Source organism: Meriones unguiculatus, chromosome X, assembly GCF_030254825.1.
Source record: "Meriones unguiculatus strain TT.TT164.6M chromosome X, Bangor_MerUng_6.1, whole genome shotgun sequence".
Taxonomy (NCBI): Eukaryota; Metazoa; Chordata; class Mammalia; order Rodentia; family Muridae; genus Meriones; species Meriones unguiculatus.
Genome location: NC_083369.1, coordinates 13,018,123 through 13,035,248, shown reverse-complemented (window position 1 = coordinate 13,035,248; position 17,126 = coordinate 13,018,123). Strand labels below are relative to the sequence as shown.

The 17,126-nt window shown below is 37.7% G+C and overlaps 1 pseudogene; it reads left to right on the top strand.

The window, feature by feature from the left end:
• The first annotated feature begins 343 nt into the window (after positions 1–343).
• Positions 344–17,126, top strand: part of LOC110544739 (barrier-to-autointegration factor-like) — a 124,408-nt pseudogene continuing 107,625 nt past the window's right edge.

Genomic DNA, 17,126 nt, shown 5'->3' with positions numbered 1-17,126 from the left:
TATAATTTTTTTCTTCCTTTTTTTAAATTTTTATTATTAGTTACATTTTATTAACTCTATATCCCAGCTGTATCCCACTCCCTCATTCCCTCCCAATTCCACCCTCTCTCCCTCATCTCCTCCCTGCCTCTTTCCAAGTCCACTGATAGGGTAACACCTCCTCTTTCATCTGACCCTGTTTTATCAGGTTTCTTCAGGACTGGTTGCAAAGTCTTCCTCTGTGACCTGGCAGGGATGCTCCTCCCTTGGGGGATGGGGAGATCAAAGAGCCTGCCATTGAGCTCATGTCAAAAATAGTCCCTGTTCCCCTTACTAGGGAAACCCACTTGGTTTCTGAGCTACCATGGGCTACATCCGAGCAGAGGTTCCAGCTAAACAACGAGGAACCTGGGGAAGATGCTTAATACTCATTCAGAAGGCCGAACAAGATAGGCATCAGAAGTAAGAAAAGGAACAAGACAGGAGCCTTCCACAGAGGACCTCTGAAAGACTCTACCTTCTTCTATCTTCGAAGAAGATACTGAGACTCATAGCCAAACTTTGGGCAAGGTACTGGAATCCTTATAGAAAAAGAGGGAGATAGAAAGACCTGGAGGGGACAGGAACTCCACAAGGGGAACAACAAAGCCAAAACACCTGGTGTTAGTATTTAGGCAGCCTGCTTCAGGGTTGCCTAGTTACCTATGGTGTCATCATGTGTTGCCAAACAGGTAGTCGAACCTGGCAGGAGTGGTTAAGTTGCTCCATAAAAAGACCAACCCTCTGTGTCAGGCTCCTGACTTGTTCCCTCTTTTCTCCTTCTTCTGATATCCAGCCTCCTTGCCTTTCTGGATAGGAATTGAGCATTTTAACAAGAGTCCTCCCTCTTGATTAGTTTCTTTAGGTGTACAGATTTTAGTGGGTTTATCCTATATTATATGTCTATATGAGTGAGTATATACCGTGTGCATCTTTCTGTTTCTGGGATAGCTCACTCAGGATGATCTTTTCCAGATCCCACCATTTACCTGCAAATTTCATGATTTCCTTGTTTTTTATTGCTGAGTAATATTCCATTGTGTAGCTATACCACAATTTGTGCATCCATTCCTCCACTGAGGGGCATCTGGGCTGTTTCCAGCTTCTGGCTATTACAAATAAAGCTGCTACAAACATGGTTGAGCAAATGTCCTTATTGTGTACTTGAGAATCTTTTGGATATATGCCTAGGAGTGGTATAGCTGGATCTTGAGGAAGCGCTATTCCTAGTTGTCTGAAAAAGCGCCAGATTGCTTTCCAGAGTAGTTGTACAAGTTTACATTCCCATCAGCAGTGGAGGATGGTTCCCCTTTCTCCACAACTTCTCCAACATGTGTTGTTACTTGAGTTTTTGATCTTGGCCATTCTGATGGGTGGACCTCTGTAAAGCTCTGCCCTGCAGACTATCAATGTAGATGCTGAAACTTACGGACAACCTTTGGGCAGAGTGCAGGGAATCTTAGGAAAGAAGTGGGAAACAGTAAGATCTGGAGAGGACAGGAACTCCACAAGGAGAGCAACAGAACCAAAAAATCTGAGCACAGGGGTCTTTCCTGAGACTGCTATTCCAACCAAGGACTATGCATGGAGATAACCTAAGACCCCTGCACAGATATAGCCCATGGCAGTTCAGTATCCAAGTGGGTTCCATAGTAATAAGAACAGGGACTGTCTCTGACTGAACCGATTGGCCTACTCCTTTAATTACCTCCCCCTGAGGGGGAAGCAGCATTACCAGGCCACAGAAGAAGACAATGTGGCCACTCCTGATGAGACCTAATTGACTAGGATCAGAAGGAAGGAAAAGAAGTCCTCCCCTATCAGTGGACTTGGGGAGGGGCATGCATGCAAAGGGTGGAGGAAGGGAGGGATTGGGACGGGAGGAGGGAGAGAACCACAGGGGGGATACAAAGTGAATGAAGTGTAAATAATAAAGAAAAAAAGGACCAACCCTCTGCTTTGTCTCTCTTTTGTCTTCTTTCTCTTGCACTCTCTCTATCCTACCTTTCCCAGAGGTCTCTGTGACCCCTCCCCCTTTCTTTAATAAAGACTCCCCTGTGGAACCCGCTGTATAATGCTGCTGCACAATCTTAACATCTGGGCCCAGGGGGGCCTACAGAAGCTGACATTCCAACCAAGGACCATGCATGCAGAGGACCTAGACCCTCTGCTCAAAGGAAGCCCATTGGCTGCTCGGTTTCCAAGTGAGTTCCCTAGTTAGGGGTACAGGAACTGTCTCTGACATGAACTCAGTGGACAGCTATTTGATCATCTGCCCCTGGGGGTGCAGCCTTGCCAGGCCACAGAAGAATACAATGCAGCTAGTTCTGAAGAGACCTGATAAGCTAGGGTCAGAAAGAAGGGAGGAGGTCCTCCCCTATCAGTGGACTAGGAAAAGGGCAAGGGAGAGAATAGGGAGGGAGGGCGGGACTGGGAGGAGACAAGGGAGGTGGCTGCAGGGGGGATACAAAGTGAATAAATTGTAATTTATAAATAAATTATATTAAATTTAAAAAATAAATATGAATATATTTAATATATGTACTTATGAATATATTTAATATATTTATATTTTATAAACATATATATTGAATTAAAATTATATATATAATTGAATTAAAAACTCATAGTTATATATACATATATATGTGTGTATATATCAGTTTTTAATTCAATTTAATTCTCAGGCTTTTGATTTATGATTTTCACAAAGTTACTGGTAATTATTCCTTATATCTGTCTTTTCTTGTTAAAACCTGATGGTATCTGAGAAAATTGATTTCTAAATCATGTTTATGACTGAGCACAAAGCCTATATAAATCATTATATTGTTGTATTATACCATAAATCTATGTAAAATTTTATGATGTCAGAATTTTGTCTTCTTCGTTTTACCCAACATATCAACCAATATTTCTGTTGTTTAGGGAACCTCAAAAACAACATAGCTTTTTTTCTAGTTAGAAATCCATTAGGAATCATATCATAGTTGTAAAACATAGTAAAAATTAAAGTCATGATTTTATTCAAAGTTTTGTAGAAATTCAGAAGAGAGTTTTTTTTTCCAATCAGTTGGGTTTGATTGTTGACATTTATTGTTATTTATTTTCTGTGTTCATTGCACACTTAGAAATGTTTCTTGTAAATAATATATTTTTCAGATATAGTTTCCCTTGGAAATTCTAAGTAAGCCACAGTTTCTGCTCTTTATTTTTATGGAGATCATATTATTAACTGTTGATATAGTTAATGGATTCTAGCAACAATTTGTGGCCTCAGTTTTGACAGAGTTTAATCTTTCAAAGAGACACTTTTCCTTGGAGAACGGTCCCCTCAAACCACTGAAATATCTGACGTATTAGTCAGGTTTCCCTTACTGTACAAATATGAATCAGGCTAATTTTACAAAGAAAAAATATCTGATCATCTCATAGTTCTGGAGGTTTGAAGACATAGTACTTGCATCTTTTTACTAACATCCCAGCTCTGGAGAATATCCCAAAACAGAATGTAGTACAATTGTTGGAGTAGGTATGGCCAGAAAAGATAATAGGGAACATATCACGGCTTAGATTCAAGCCTTTGTAAGAGCTTTCTCCTGGAAGGAATAACTCATGGTCATATATCCCAAGAGAAGTAACTCAGCATCTATCTATCTATCTATCTATCTATCTATCTATCTATCTATCTATCTATGAATCTATTGATATTACATATATATGTAATAAAACATATATATATATATAGGACGTGTGTGTGTGGTTTTGTATCCCTAATGACCTTAGTTTCTCTCACAAGGCTGCAGTTTTAAAATGTTCAATTACCTGACTTTAGTCACACTGAGGATCAACACTCCAGTACATGAACCTTTGTAAGTCATACTATATCATTTTACGTAATATTATATAGCTACTGTGTCTTAAAATGTCTTTTGTCTGGTCCTTTTTTCTTTATACTTTTTCTAATAACAAAATTATCCTGTATTAGAAAAATGACATTTTAATATATGTATTTTATTAGGGCATTATGCAAACAAGTCTTTTACGTCAAGAAGTGGCATATGACAGCTTCTTCATGACATTTATGCATAAGCAAGTTTGTTACATGCCATCTAACATCACCTTAGATGATATATCTTTGAAATATCAACTGCAACACCCTCAATAATTATTTCATCTTTTAACAAAGTTTAAATCATATAACCATTATCATATTCTCAACAAAGCTTTTTAATATGTAGCATAAGAACATTGTTTACCTGTTTTAGGACTATAGATTTTACTAGGTTGTTCCTATATTATATGGCTAATATCCACTTATAAGTGAGTATATACCATATGTGTCTTTCTGCTTCTGAGATAACTCACTCAGGATGATCTTTTCTAATTCCCACCCTTTGCCTTCAAATCTCATGATTTCCTTGTTTTTAATAGCTGAGAAGTATTCCGTTGCATAAATGTATCACAACTGTTGAATCCATTCTTCAGTTGAGGGACATCTAAGTTGTTTCCAAATTCTAGTTATTATGAATATAGCTGCCATGAAAATAGTAACATACAAAATCTATAGTCCAAAAGAAGCTAAACAACCAGGAACACCCTAAGGAAGTGTCTTAATCCTTAATTCAAAAGGGCAAACATTATAAACATTGTAAGTGGGAGAATACAGGGAACAGGACAGGAGCCTACCACAGAGGGCCTCTGAAAGACTCTACCCAGGAGGGTATCAAAGCAGATGCTGACTCTCATAGCCAAACTTTGTACAGTGTACAGGGAATCTTATGGAAGAAGGAGGATTTAGAAAGCCCTGGAGGGACCAGGAGCTCCATTAGGAGAACAGCAGAGCCAAGGATCCTAGGCCAAGGGTACTGGGCCAACCAAGGATCATGCATGGAGAGGACCTAGAACCATTGCTCCATTGAAGCCCGTAGGCTGCCCAGTTTTCAAGTGGGTATCCCTAGTAAGGGAAGCAGGGCTGTCTCTGATGTAAACTCAGTGGCTGGCTCTTGGCTGTTAGATTACCTCCTCCTGAAGGAAGATGATGAAACCAACCTTGGTGAGACCATATACACTAGGATCAGATAGAAGGGGAGGGGGGCCTCCCCTAACCAGAGAACTAGGGAAAGGACATAGCAGAGAAGAGGGAGGGTGGGTGAAACTGGATGGAGAGGAGAGATGGGGCTACAGAAGGGATACAAAGTGAATAAACTGTAATAAATAATAAATAAATTAAATAATTAAAAACATTCTTCACAATTTTAATAATTTTGTAAGCACATCTTCAGTTAAGGGCTCTTTATCTTCCTATTTTCATCACTGTTAATAACATGAAACTTTTTCATATAAATTACGAAAAAGACATTAAAAGAAAACTGCAAAACATTAAAAATTTTAGAGTCAATATATACCAGTGAGGAAATAAATTAGGTTACAATTGTTCCAACTCAAACTTATGAAAATATAAAAATTTACTAGTTTACATATTTGGAATGTATACAGAGCAGGCTATTGTCAAAGTTTAATGCTGTATTTAAGGATCTATGATCTGTCTTGTATTTTACTGTGTGTCCCCATTCATATTTAGTAAGAAGAGGAAGATAATTCATACTTATTACACTGTATACTTCTGAGATATGCTTTTGGGATATCTAGCTGTGGGTAATTACTTTTATTGAGTGAGGTAATATTAATGTAATTAGTATAGATTCCTGAGAGTCCAGTGGGAGTGGAGGCATTCACATCTAAATCTTCTGGCAGCCAACCAATGGAGGAAGAAGGAGTCATAATTGAAAGACAGTAAAGTTTTATTACAGAAAGTCTGTTAACTTGTCATTAGCTTATCTATTTATCTTTGTTACAATTCCCATTGTTGTTAGAAGACATTCTTTGATAGTTGTAAAGATATGGAAGATAAGCAAGTTTACAAAGAAAGTTCTTCCTTTGAGGGAAACTTTTGAATGGACTTTGCTGAAATTCTGTCCTTTCAAAAGACAAAGCAATCATCATTACCTTTAAAACACTACGTGGCATACATAATACAACACCACAGTCCAACGCATGAGTTACATATGCTAGCTGTTCTATCATATTTCCAGTAAACTATTTAACAGAGTGACAAGAGCAAAACTACCCAGGAAGTTAAGGGCATTAAGAATCTGACAACAAGAAGGTGATAGGCATTTGGAGTAAGGATATAGTTTGGAATTGCTTAATGCTTTACCCAGCACTGATCATGAATATCACTACTCCTCAGTTAGCATAGACAACACCAAATAGAAAGTCTGAAGGATGAGTTAAAAAATACCTCATCAGTGTAAAATCTTCATATCAAAACAATGATCCAAAGGCAAGTTAGTAGGTAAACCTTCCTTGCTGCATAAACAATATGATGAAGTGAGCTAGCAAATAACTAACATGTGATTAAATGTTTACTTATATAACAATTCATACCCAATTTGCTTCCATATTGCTGTCCACATATTGATATAGACCTCAAAATGCACAAAGAAATTTTACTTATTCTCCTACTTCCAAGAAACAATTTTAATTAATAAAATAAACTTTGTTTTAAATATATGGTCATTTTTATTTCATTGTAACACTGTGTTTTTATCTTTGTTTTTGTATAACATTTATATATTTTACATAATGAAATTAAATACCAATTTTAAATAAACATGACTTATTTATGAAAAAACAAAAAGGTGATTTTCAAGTTTATTTTTCATAAAGCCTTCATGCTATATTTAAATTATTTAATATCACCTATTATTCATATATCTTTCCTAGAAATATAAAGAATATAGAACAAAACAAAATAGAATCACAATATATGAAGAATAAAAGAATTTTTGAGTATTAATTCATCAAGTGTCTTTATTTTGCCGAAGAGCAGGTGAAGAATATGGAGGTAAAATGATGTGCACTAGGGTTCTATAAGTAGTTTTCAGATTCAACAAAATCTTTGCAACATTTCTTGAAGGAATCCCTTGCTTGTAAATAGTATATGAATATTATTAAATTGGCAATGTTTTCTAAAATTACAATCACTCCAACATACATGTGTACATACACACACAACTTTAATGGCCCTAAATGTAAACAAATATCTTTAAAATTTCCCACAGGAAATAAAATTACGTTTTCTAAAAGCTAGAAAGTGTTCTCTGTTTTCTTCTACTCTAGTTTCGTACCATTTCTCTGCCAAGGAATGAGCTTCTTCAATAAATATGAACTTAATTCTCCTACTCAAAATTTTCATTATCCCCTGAAAAGTAATTTTCAAAGGACATGATTATGAAATTGTGTGCAGTTTGAACACTGATAAATTTCAGAAGTCTGACTGTTAAGATACCCTCTCTGAACCATTTACAGTCAGAACTCTGCCTTAACTTTGCACTTGTTCACTTCTTCAAGATCTAATATCCCGCAATTTTTTTGTATAAACTTTGTTAGTTTATGCGCAACAAGAGCAAATAAAAACTTAAATTCTTGACTTTTAGTAGCTTTTACATAAAACATGAAAGTAACTCAGAAGCAACCACTCATTAACAAGTAAGTAGATACTAAGAAACATTTCAGTTGTAGTCTTCAGGTATCATCAGGCCTCAGAGAACAAAAGAGTGAAAGAAAGTTGTTCCTTCCTCTTTAAAGCTATGAATTTTTCAGTGTCTAGCAAATCCTTGAGAGTTTGGAAAGTATTTATGTTCATAATACATTTGGTTCTTACAAAAATCTTATGAGTCAATTATTATTATTTCTACTTTAATAATGAAGGGATTCAATAAAGCAAAATGGCAGAAAGTGACAGGATAGTGAATAGATGCCAATATCATCTAACCTCAAAAATTGATGTGTAAGACCAGTCTATTGCTATTTTAATTTAAAGAAAAGTAATAAAAAGCCTGATACACATATTACATACTAAAAAGTCTGGCTTATCACTGTGTTCTTTTTATTAGTGGGACAACAAAAAAAACTGATGGAAATTAAATCACAAATGAAAAGTATACAATTTAATGATGTTAGGTATGATTAAAATTATGTAACATCATCATTACTTAATTTTAAAGTACTTTTAAATTTTTGTTAGTATAATATTTTAGTTTGTTCAAATTTTCAACATATTTAAGTTGTATATTGGGATTCATTGTGGTAGATTTCTCTACACATGAATAATTCACACAATAATCACAACTATTACAATACTTATCACTTAGATTTTGTCATAATTCCTGGCCACACACCTAGTCCACACAAACACTAAAATATTTTATTTCTTCAAATTCATGAGTTAAAGTCATATTAAGTAGATGATAGCATTTTTGATACCATGCATCACTATGTTGTCCATGCTCATCTTGAACTCAACGTACTGTTTATTGTAGTCTGATCATGAACTCATAATCCTCCTACTCAGATTTCAAAGTATTGAGATTTCAGATTATATTACCATGCTAATAAAGCCTGATATTCTCAAGGTTCATTTATACTGTAACAAGTGTTATTAATGTTATTCAATAATAAAAGTAAATAAGTAAATATCATGCTTTATTGTCCCATTCTTCAGTTTAATAGTCATATAGGTTCTTTCCATTTCTAGCTATTATTTATAATTCTACTGTAAACAATCATATAAATGTATATTTTTAAATTTAAGGTAAGTTTCTAGAAATAGAATTGTTAGATCATATGATACTTCTACATTTAACATTTTAGGAACTACAAAACTGTTTATCAAAGTCTCCAGATTTGATTTTATATTTAGACTGCTGAGTCTAGAAATTAAATGCCTTATTCAAAAAATGTAATTAGAGTGGCATTAATGATTCTTAACATATGTCGAAAATTATTAATACTTCCTAGAGTGTTTTATATTTTCACTTGGAACTATAAAATCATTGCATAGAGAACATATAGGATTACATTAGGAGTTTGTGCAATGGTACTTATTACACTTTGTTAAGAGTAATTTGTATAGTGAAAAAAAATCGCAGATATTCTGAGTTTTTGAGATATTTTTCTGAGTGATTTTACAGGAGTATTTACAGGATATTTTGACAGGAACTTGAAGAAAGGCAGCTCTTGAGAATTTTCCAATGTGATTCTAAAACTGAACTGAAGGAAATCCCATTTCAAAGACTGTTTTCCTGATACTTCCTAAACAGATTGTAATCTCTAGAGGTAAGTCTCTTTTTGATTAGCTGAATGTAAGCAATTAGTTTTATAGATAGGATTGCTAACAATTCTCTCCCTATGAGCTACTTCCTAAGAACTAACATTAAGAAGCAAGAAACAAGGCTGCTGCCATTGTGCACAAAAAGTTCATTGCCACATCCCTGCTGTTGCTGCTTCTGGTATTGTAAATGCAGCTTGAAGTCATTTTTTATGCACCATTAATTTTTCGCTGTACCTATTATTGACTGCTTACAAAAGAGATTATTACCTTTATAAATTTACTTCTGAGTGTCTGTTTTGAACACTCTAATAAAAAGCAAGGATCATACCCATTCCTCTTATCATGTCTCTTAGAGTCCTTACAACTTATCTTTTAGGGACTTTGTAATGCACAGTGACAGAACTCTCTTTCATATTTTAAAATCATTTTAACTTTAGAGGCTTGTAATAGTTATTCTCTGATTTCAAAAGTGAATTAACTGAATAATTAAATGACATGAGTTCTTACCTTCCTTCTCCTGCTTCCATAATTACCTGCTGCCATGTCTTCTGCAATGATGGACTCATCCTTCTGGAATGATAAGCCAAAATATACTTTTCTTTCTATAAAAAGTAAATTCATCTAAAACAGTCCTATACAATAAAAGATCTTCTGGAGATATCTCCATCCCTGATCTCAAGCTCTACTATAGAGCAACAGTAATAAAAACTGTATGGTATTGGCATAGAAAGAAGCTGGCGGATTAATGGAATCAAATACAAACCCAGAAATAAACCTACAGACTTATGGACACCTGATTGTTCACAAAGATGCCAAAACCATACAATGGAAAAAAAACAGCATCTTGAACAAATGATGCTGGTCTAACTTGATATCTACTTGGAGAAAAATGTAAAGAGATCCGTACTTATCACTCTGCACAAAACTAAAGTCCAAGTGGATCAAGGACCTCAACATAAAACCAGACACACCCTGTTAGAAGAAAAAGTGAGGAAGAACTTTGAGCTCATTGGCACAGGAGACAACTTCCTGAATAGAACACCAATAGCACAGGCTCCAAGATCAACCATCATGGGACCTCATAAATGGGACCTCATGAAACTGAAAAGTTTATGTAAAGCAAAGGACACTGTCATAAGAACAAAACAACAGCCTACAGACTGGGAAAGGATCTTCACCAAGGCTGTATCTGACTGAGGGCTAATATCCAGTATATATAAAGAATGCAAGAAGTTAAACAGCAAAAATCAAGTAATCCAATTAAAAAATGGGCTACATGGCCAAACAGGGAATTCTCAATAGAGGAATATAGAGTGGCAGAGAAACACTTAAAGAAATGTTCAACATCCTTAGTCATCAGGGAAAGGCAAATCAAAACGACACTGAAATTTCACCTTAAGCCATCAAAATGGCTAACATCAAAAGCACAAGTGACAACACATGCTGGAGAGGATGTGGAGAAACGGGAACCCTCCTCCACTGCCAGTGGAAATGTAAACTTATACAACCACTTTGGAAATCAATCTGGCACTCTCTCAGACAATTAGGAATAGTGCTTCCTCAAGATCCAGTTTTACCACTCCTAGGCATATATCCAAAATAAGCTCAACTATACAACAACCACTTTTGTTCAACCATGTTTGTAGCAGCTTTATTCATTATAGCTGGAATCTGGAAACAACCCAGATGTCCCTCAGTTGAGGAATGGATACAAAAATTTTAATTGCCGTACATTTACACAATGGAATACTTCACAGCAATTAAAAACAAGGAAATCATGAAATTTGCAGGCAAATGGTGGGAACTAGAAAAGATTATCCTGAGTGAGCTATCACAGTAGCAGAAAGACACACATGTACTCACTTACTTATAAGTGGATATTAGACATATAACACAGGATAAACATACTAAAATCTGTACACTTAAAGAAGCTAACCAAGAAAGAGGACCCTGGGTAAGATGATCAATCCTCACTCAGAAAGGCAAAGGGGATAGACATCCGAAGAAGATGAAAACAATAAACAAGACAGGAGCCTAACACAGAGGTCCTCTGGAAGACTCTACCCAGCAGGTTGTTAAAGCAGATGCTGAGAATCATAGCCAAACTTTGGGCAGAATGCAGGGAATCTTATGAAAGAAGGGGGAGATAGAAAAAACTGGAAAGGTCTGGAGCTCCACAAGGATAACAACAGAACCAAAAAATCTGGGCCCAGGGGTCTTTTCTGAGACTGATACTCCAACCAAGGACCCTTCATGGAGATAAACTAGAACCCTTGCATAGATGTAGCCTGTGGCAGCTCAGTCTCCAAATGGGCTCCCTAGTAAGGGGAACAGGAGCTGTCTCTGACCTGAACTCAGTGGCTGGCTCTTTGATCACCTTCTCCTGAAGTGGGGGGCAGCCTTACCAGGCCACAGAGGAAAGAAAGTCCTGCTGAGACTTAATAGGTTAGGGTGAGGTCGAAGGGGAGGAGTTCCTCCCCTATCAGTGGACTGGGAAGGGGCATAGGCAGAGATAAAGGATGGAGGGAGAGAGGGATTGAGAGGGGACATGGGTGTGCACTACAGTTGGGATATAAAGTGAATAAATTGTAATAAATAAATTATATTAAAATACATAGGAAAAAGTAGATTTTAACAATATTAAATAATACTATGCATTATTAAAATTGTTTAGATACAAAATACAGGGTTCTATTTCTCATAATTATTATCACAAAAGAATGACAAACAAGAAATTTGGATTCATATGAAATTACATTTCAAATCAAGCTTCACACTTAACAATTACTTTAAGGCCCAAAACTTCTTAGGTTAAACTTGCTTATATCTAAGATAAATAACATAATGCTGTCTTCCTGTTGTATCTCTGTCATTGACAAAATAAAGCAAAGACATGTTTGAAAACATTTAAAAATTGTGCACTGTAATGGAGGCACTAATTAAAAAGTGAATTCTGAAGAGAACTAAAAAGCAAAACTATAATGCCTCTTCATTTTGTATCACAATAGGATTTTTTAAAAGTGAACATGGGAGTTGAAACTATGAAGGTACTTTTCAAAATTCAAACAAATATGATTTGGCTTTATAAAAATTTGTGAAAACATTAAAACAGTTTTCTGTCAGAAATTATTAGTACAATGAAAATATTATTTAATTAGTACCTATTTTTAAATATTGAAAAATAAAAGCATATTTCTTTGTGAATATGTAGTATTGTTCTGCCCAGTTCATGAACCCAAAAAGACCAGGAATAAATAGACTCCTCTGTAAATACATAAGGTTCTTTTTATTATAAATCATTACAAGCTGCAGCTTGGGCCCACACCCCCAACAGCCTAAACGGTGAGAGCCTCGTGCTCAGGTTAGTTGGGTGATTTAAAGATTCTGGTCCTTCCCAGCATGCCCAAAGCCAGGGGCGATTCCTGCCTAACAAGCATTTATTGGTCAAAATTCTACATTTTTAATTGATTGGCTATAAGAAGGTGCCCAAACCATTAATGATCTGGTGGCCCTCCCTAGGGGGATGGGCCAGTTTCCTAGCAACTATATCTCTAGTGGGTGGGGAAAGAATGCAGTAAGGTGGTTCTTCCCCTCAGGGCATTCCTGGACTTTTCCACCCAGCTATTTCAGGCCTTAAATACTAATAATAGCTGATTTTTAATCTTTTGGTCTCTCAGTATGAGTACTCTGAACAGTATTTTCTTTCAAGACACATGACCAATAAGTTATATTATTTTAGAGTCAGAACAATCCCATGACATAAGTACTAATACTACATTCTCGTTTTTAAGTATAAGCAAACTGTAGACTAAAACAAAAATCTTTGGAGTCAAACTTTGAAGAAGTCTGATGTTAGCACACATTCTTAACTACTAGATTAAGCTTCCTTCTGGAAAATAATGGTTTACTGGTGGAAAACTATAGGAATGTGTAAATAAGTTTTGTTGTTAGTGTTAGGAAATATACGAAAATGTGAGGTTACACACGGGTCCACAAATCACACCACCAGATCGGTTCCACGCGGGAGGTTTATTAGGGGTAGGGGGTTACAGAGAGAGAGAGAGAGAGAGAGAGAGAGACAGAGACAGAGACAGAGAGCCAGAGAGAGGAAGAGAAAGGAAGAGAGAGAGAAGAAGGGGAGGGCCCCAGTTCTCTTATAGGGTGACCCAGGGACATGCGCAGGTAGCTTTAGGTGTCTTCACAACTGCCTGATAACCGATCAAGTCCCTTGGAGCTGGCCATAGAAGTGCCTGCTTATTGATCCCAACATTCCTCCCTTTTTCTGTAATTAAAAATAGGAAGCTTGGGCTGCCTTTTATAAGATTTAGGCTCACTGGAAGTAGCTCTTGGTTGTCATGCAAGAGGTTGAGAGAGAGGGGAATTATAGCAACAAATGGTCAGGTTGTAAGGTTAAGAATAAGAGAAGTCTCTGCCCTGGAAAATTTAGGGCAGAGGGTTTAGGGTAGAGGGTTGTCAACAGAGAGAGTTGCCAGCCATGCAAGGCAGCGGGGAAGGACTGGGGAACACTGGGAGAACCTGGAGCTACTTGTCCTGGTCCTGAAGCACACCACTTCAGCCTTTTGTTAACAACAAGTGGATAAGGGGCGTAGTTTCTCTTCTGGCTACTTCCTGCTGACACTGGGGGCGATGTAGGGAGTTCAAAAGGCTGAAGTGTTGACCAAGTCCAGGAAGAATAGGCTGCTTTGATTCTTTTCCAGGTCTGTGAGAACACCCATGGCTGGGAGGGAAGGTGTAGGTCCAGCTTGTTAGAAGTCTGTAAGGTCAGAGCCGAACACTTGTATCTTGTTGGAAGTCCATGAGGTCAGAGCTGAACACCTGTAGCTGCTTTGGCGCTGTTGTGGCTGTAGGAGACATCTGTGTCTGGCAGGACACTGAAACACAGAGAAAATCCTGTAGGTAGGCATTGAAAGGTTTGGATCGATGAGGTTTGTACATGGGAACCTCTGTCTACCTGGACGGGACTTTATTTACCCAATCACTGACAGTATTAAAGAAGTCTTTGTTTTTGATCTGTCATTGAGGTGAGGTTTAGTTACAGAAGCATGTAAACTTAGAGGCCCTGGTGCCAGCTGGCACTAGGTGTAGAAACCTGAAATTCTCCAGCCTGTCTGGAGGGACAGGCATCTGGGCGTCTCCCATTGGGGGCAGAAAAGTCCCTATGTAGGGATGTGGTTATGGGTGTTATCCACTGGGAGCCGAAAGAGACAGAGGCCTTCTAATGGCGTCCCAGGAGAAGGCGGGTCTCTGGAGAGAGCAATCTGGTCTGGTCAATATCTCGTCAGATATTGGCCAGGGATCGAGGGCCAGCTGCCCCGTGGCATGGCTGAAAAGGATACATTTCATTTGCCTAGCTAGGACTCTGTGCAGGAGCACGTAGAGAAGAAACGCGTGTAGAAGGCTCCCAAGAAAAAATGAGGAGAAGAACCATATGGGAGAGAGGGGACCTGCACGAGCGAGGGGGGGGAAGGAACCCGTAGAGGGGGTGTACTGCCCAAGGGAGAGTGTGGCCCTAAAGTGAAAGTCAGCATAGAGGGTCAAACCTAGACAATTAAGGCTACGGCTGAGGGGGGGGGGTCCCCCATCTCAAAAGATAGTAAGAAGTTGCCAGAGCTCTGTGGTCAAGCTTCCCCTACCAAGAGAGGCATGCATGCTGAGAAAATGGAGTGAACTCACCAATCCAGCCAGTGGTTGTATGTAGTAAATGGCAGTCTGGTAGCCAGGAAAGGAAATCCCAAACCAGGAATTACTTTTAAGTTTTAAGAAAGAGATAAAACCTTAAACATTTTAGTATTACAATTGTATTGTGTATTGAGAAAAAGGCAGTAGGCATATATATGTGTTAACAACATAAGTATTTTTTAAGGTGAACTCTGAAAAGGCAAAAGCCTTTTATGAAATAAAAGGGAAACTTACTTGATTTTAACCTTTAGTATAAGCATAGACAATATGGAGGCTTATAATCTTGAGTTTAGGACTATAATAGTGGCATAGTGGTATAGTGGAATGTTTTTGTATTAGAGTTAGATTAATAAATCCCAGCCAATGCACCAATGTTAGGAAATATAAAAAATGTAGAGGTTACACGCGGGTCCACAAATCACACCAGGAGATTGGTTCCACGCGGGAGGTTTATTAGGGGAAGGGGGTTACAGAGAGGGAGATAGAGAAAGAGAGAGACAGAGAGACAGAGAGAGAAAGAGGAAGGAAGAGAGAGGGAGGGGGAGGATCCCAGTTCTCTTATAGGGTGACCCAGGGACATGCACAGATAGTCTAGGTGTCTTCACAACTGCCTGATAACTGGTCTATCAAGTCCCTTGGGGCTGGCCATAGAAGTGCCTGCTTACTGATCCCAACAGTTAGTCACTTACATGTGAAGGAGAGAGACATGTGAGGATGGGAGAAAGGCCATTTCTCTTGTGGGATTTAAAAATTTAAAGAAGAAAGTTTAAACTACTATTTGTCCATGGGAATACTACACAGAGAAACAGTATAAAAGTTAATATAACTTTTAGAAATTGAATTCAATATTAAATATTCCAGAATGTTGGGTTCTGAACCCTGGGAATTTATGTTATCCTAGTGACTCCTCTATTGACAACATCTGCAGTGCTGGAGATGTATCTACTAGAAAATTTCTTTTATGTGAAGTCTTTAATTTCATAATAATGACAAAAACACATTTTTTAAAAATCTGTGACAAAAACTAATTTGTATTTCAGTAAATTTCCAGAGAATGTAGTAAATGTGATGTTTCTGTATGTGGAAAGGGCTATGAACCCAAATATGGCTTTATGGGGTAAAACCACTGATTTTATTTAAGATAACACAGTATGTTTTGAGGGTGATGAAAATTAGATGAAAAGTTCCTGTTATAAATGTATGAACGGAGGACATGACTGCTGCAAGGTATGATTGAGGGAAAGGCTTTTATTGTCGATATGAGGAAGATTATATATAGAAGCATCAGGAACAGTCCAAAGCAGGAAAAAGTAGTAGACTGAATGCAGCAAGAAGACTGGAGTTGGCATGGTGGAAAGAGAAAAAAAGAAGACAAAGTGCAAGTAAGGAGATCAAGAGAGAGTAAGAGAGGAAATCAAGAAAGAGACAGCATGGCCAAAATTGCAGAGTTATAAGAAGAAAGAGAAACTAGAGGAAGAAAAACTTCTGAGCTGGAGAAGTTTAGAGTAGGGAAGGATGTGTGAAACGCGGAGTGTCATGTGATACCTTGGGAGCCTAGAGGCCAGCATGTACATTGATATGCTAATAAGCACCACTGGTAATCATTTGTCCCTTCTGACAATGGTAAGGAAATGGCTCCTTTGGTGGAATTTGGGGAAGGGGCGTTTCCTTTGATCCTGTTTTTTCTTAAAAAAATCTTTAAATGCAAACACACACACACACACACAGTTTTTAAATTTTACTTATTTTTATTCATTTTACATCCTGGTTGTAGCCTCCTCCCCTCTCCCCTCTCCCCTTTCCCCTCTTAATCCTACCCTCCCCCTCTCTTTCCTTCCCTTTCCTCCTCAGCTATTCCTCAGAAAAGAGGAGCTCCTTTCCTCATCCACCCCAGCTCATTAAGTTGCATCAGGACTGAACATGTCCTCTTCCCCTGTGGCCTGGCCAGGCAGTACTGCTAGGGGAAAGTGATCAAAAAGCTAGCAAGTGAGTCCATATTCTATGTAGTCCCCATTTTTCTTATTAGAGGACCCACATGAAGCCTAAGCTGCCCATCTGCTACATCTTTGCAGGGGCCCTAGTTCCAGTTTATGCATGGTCCTTGGATGATGCTTCAGTCCAAGCAAGTCCTCTGGGCCCTGATTAGTTAGCTCTGTTGGTCTTTTTGTGGAGCTCCTGTTATGTTTTGCAGGCAATTCAACTGTTATGCGCTCAAGGGCTTTTAGGGTTC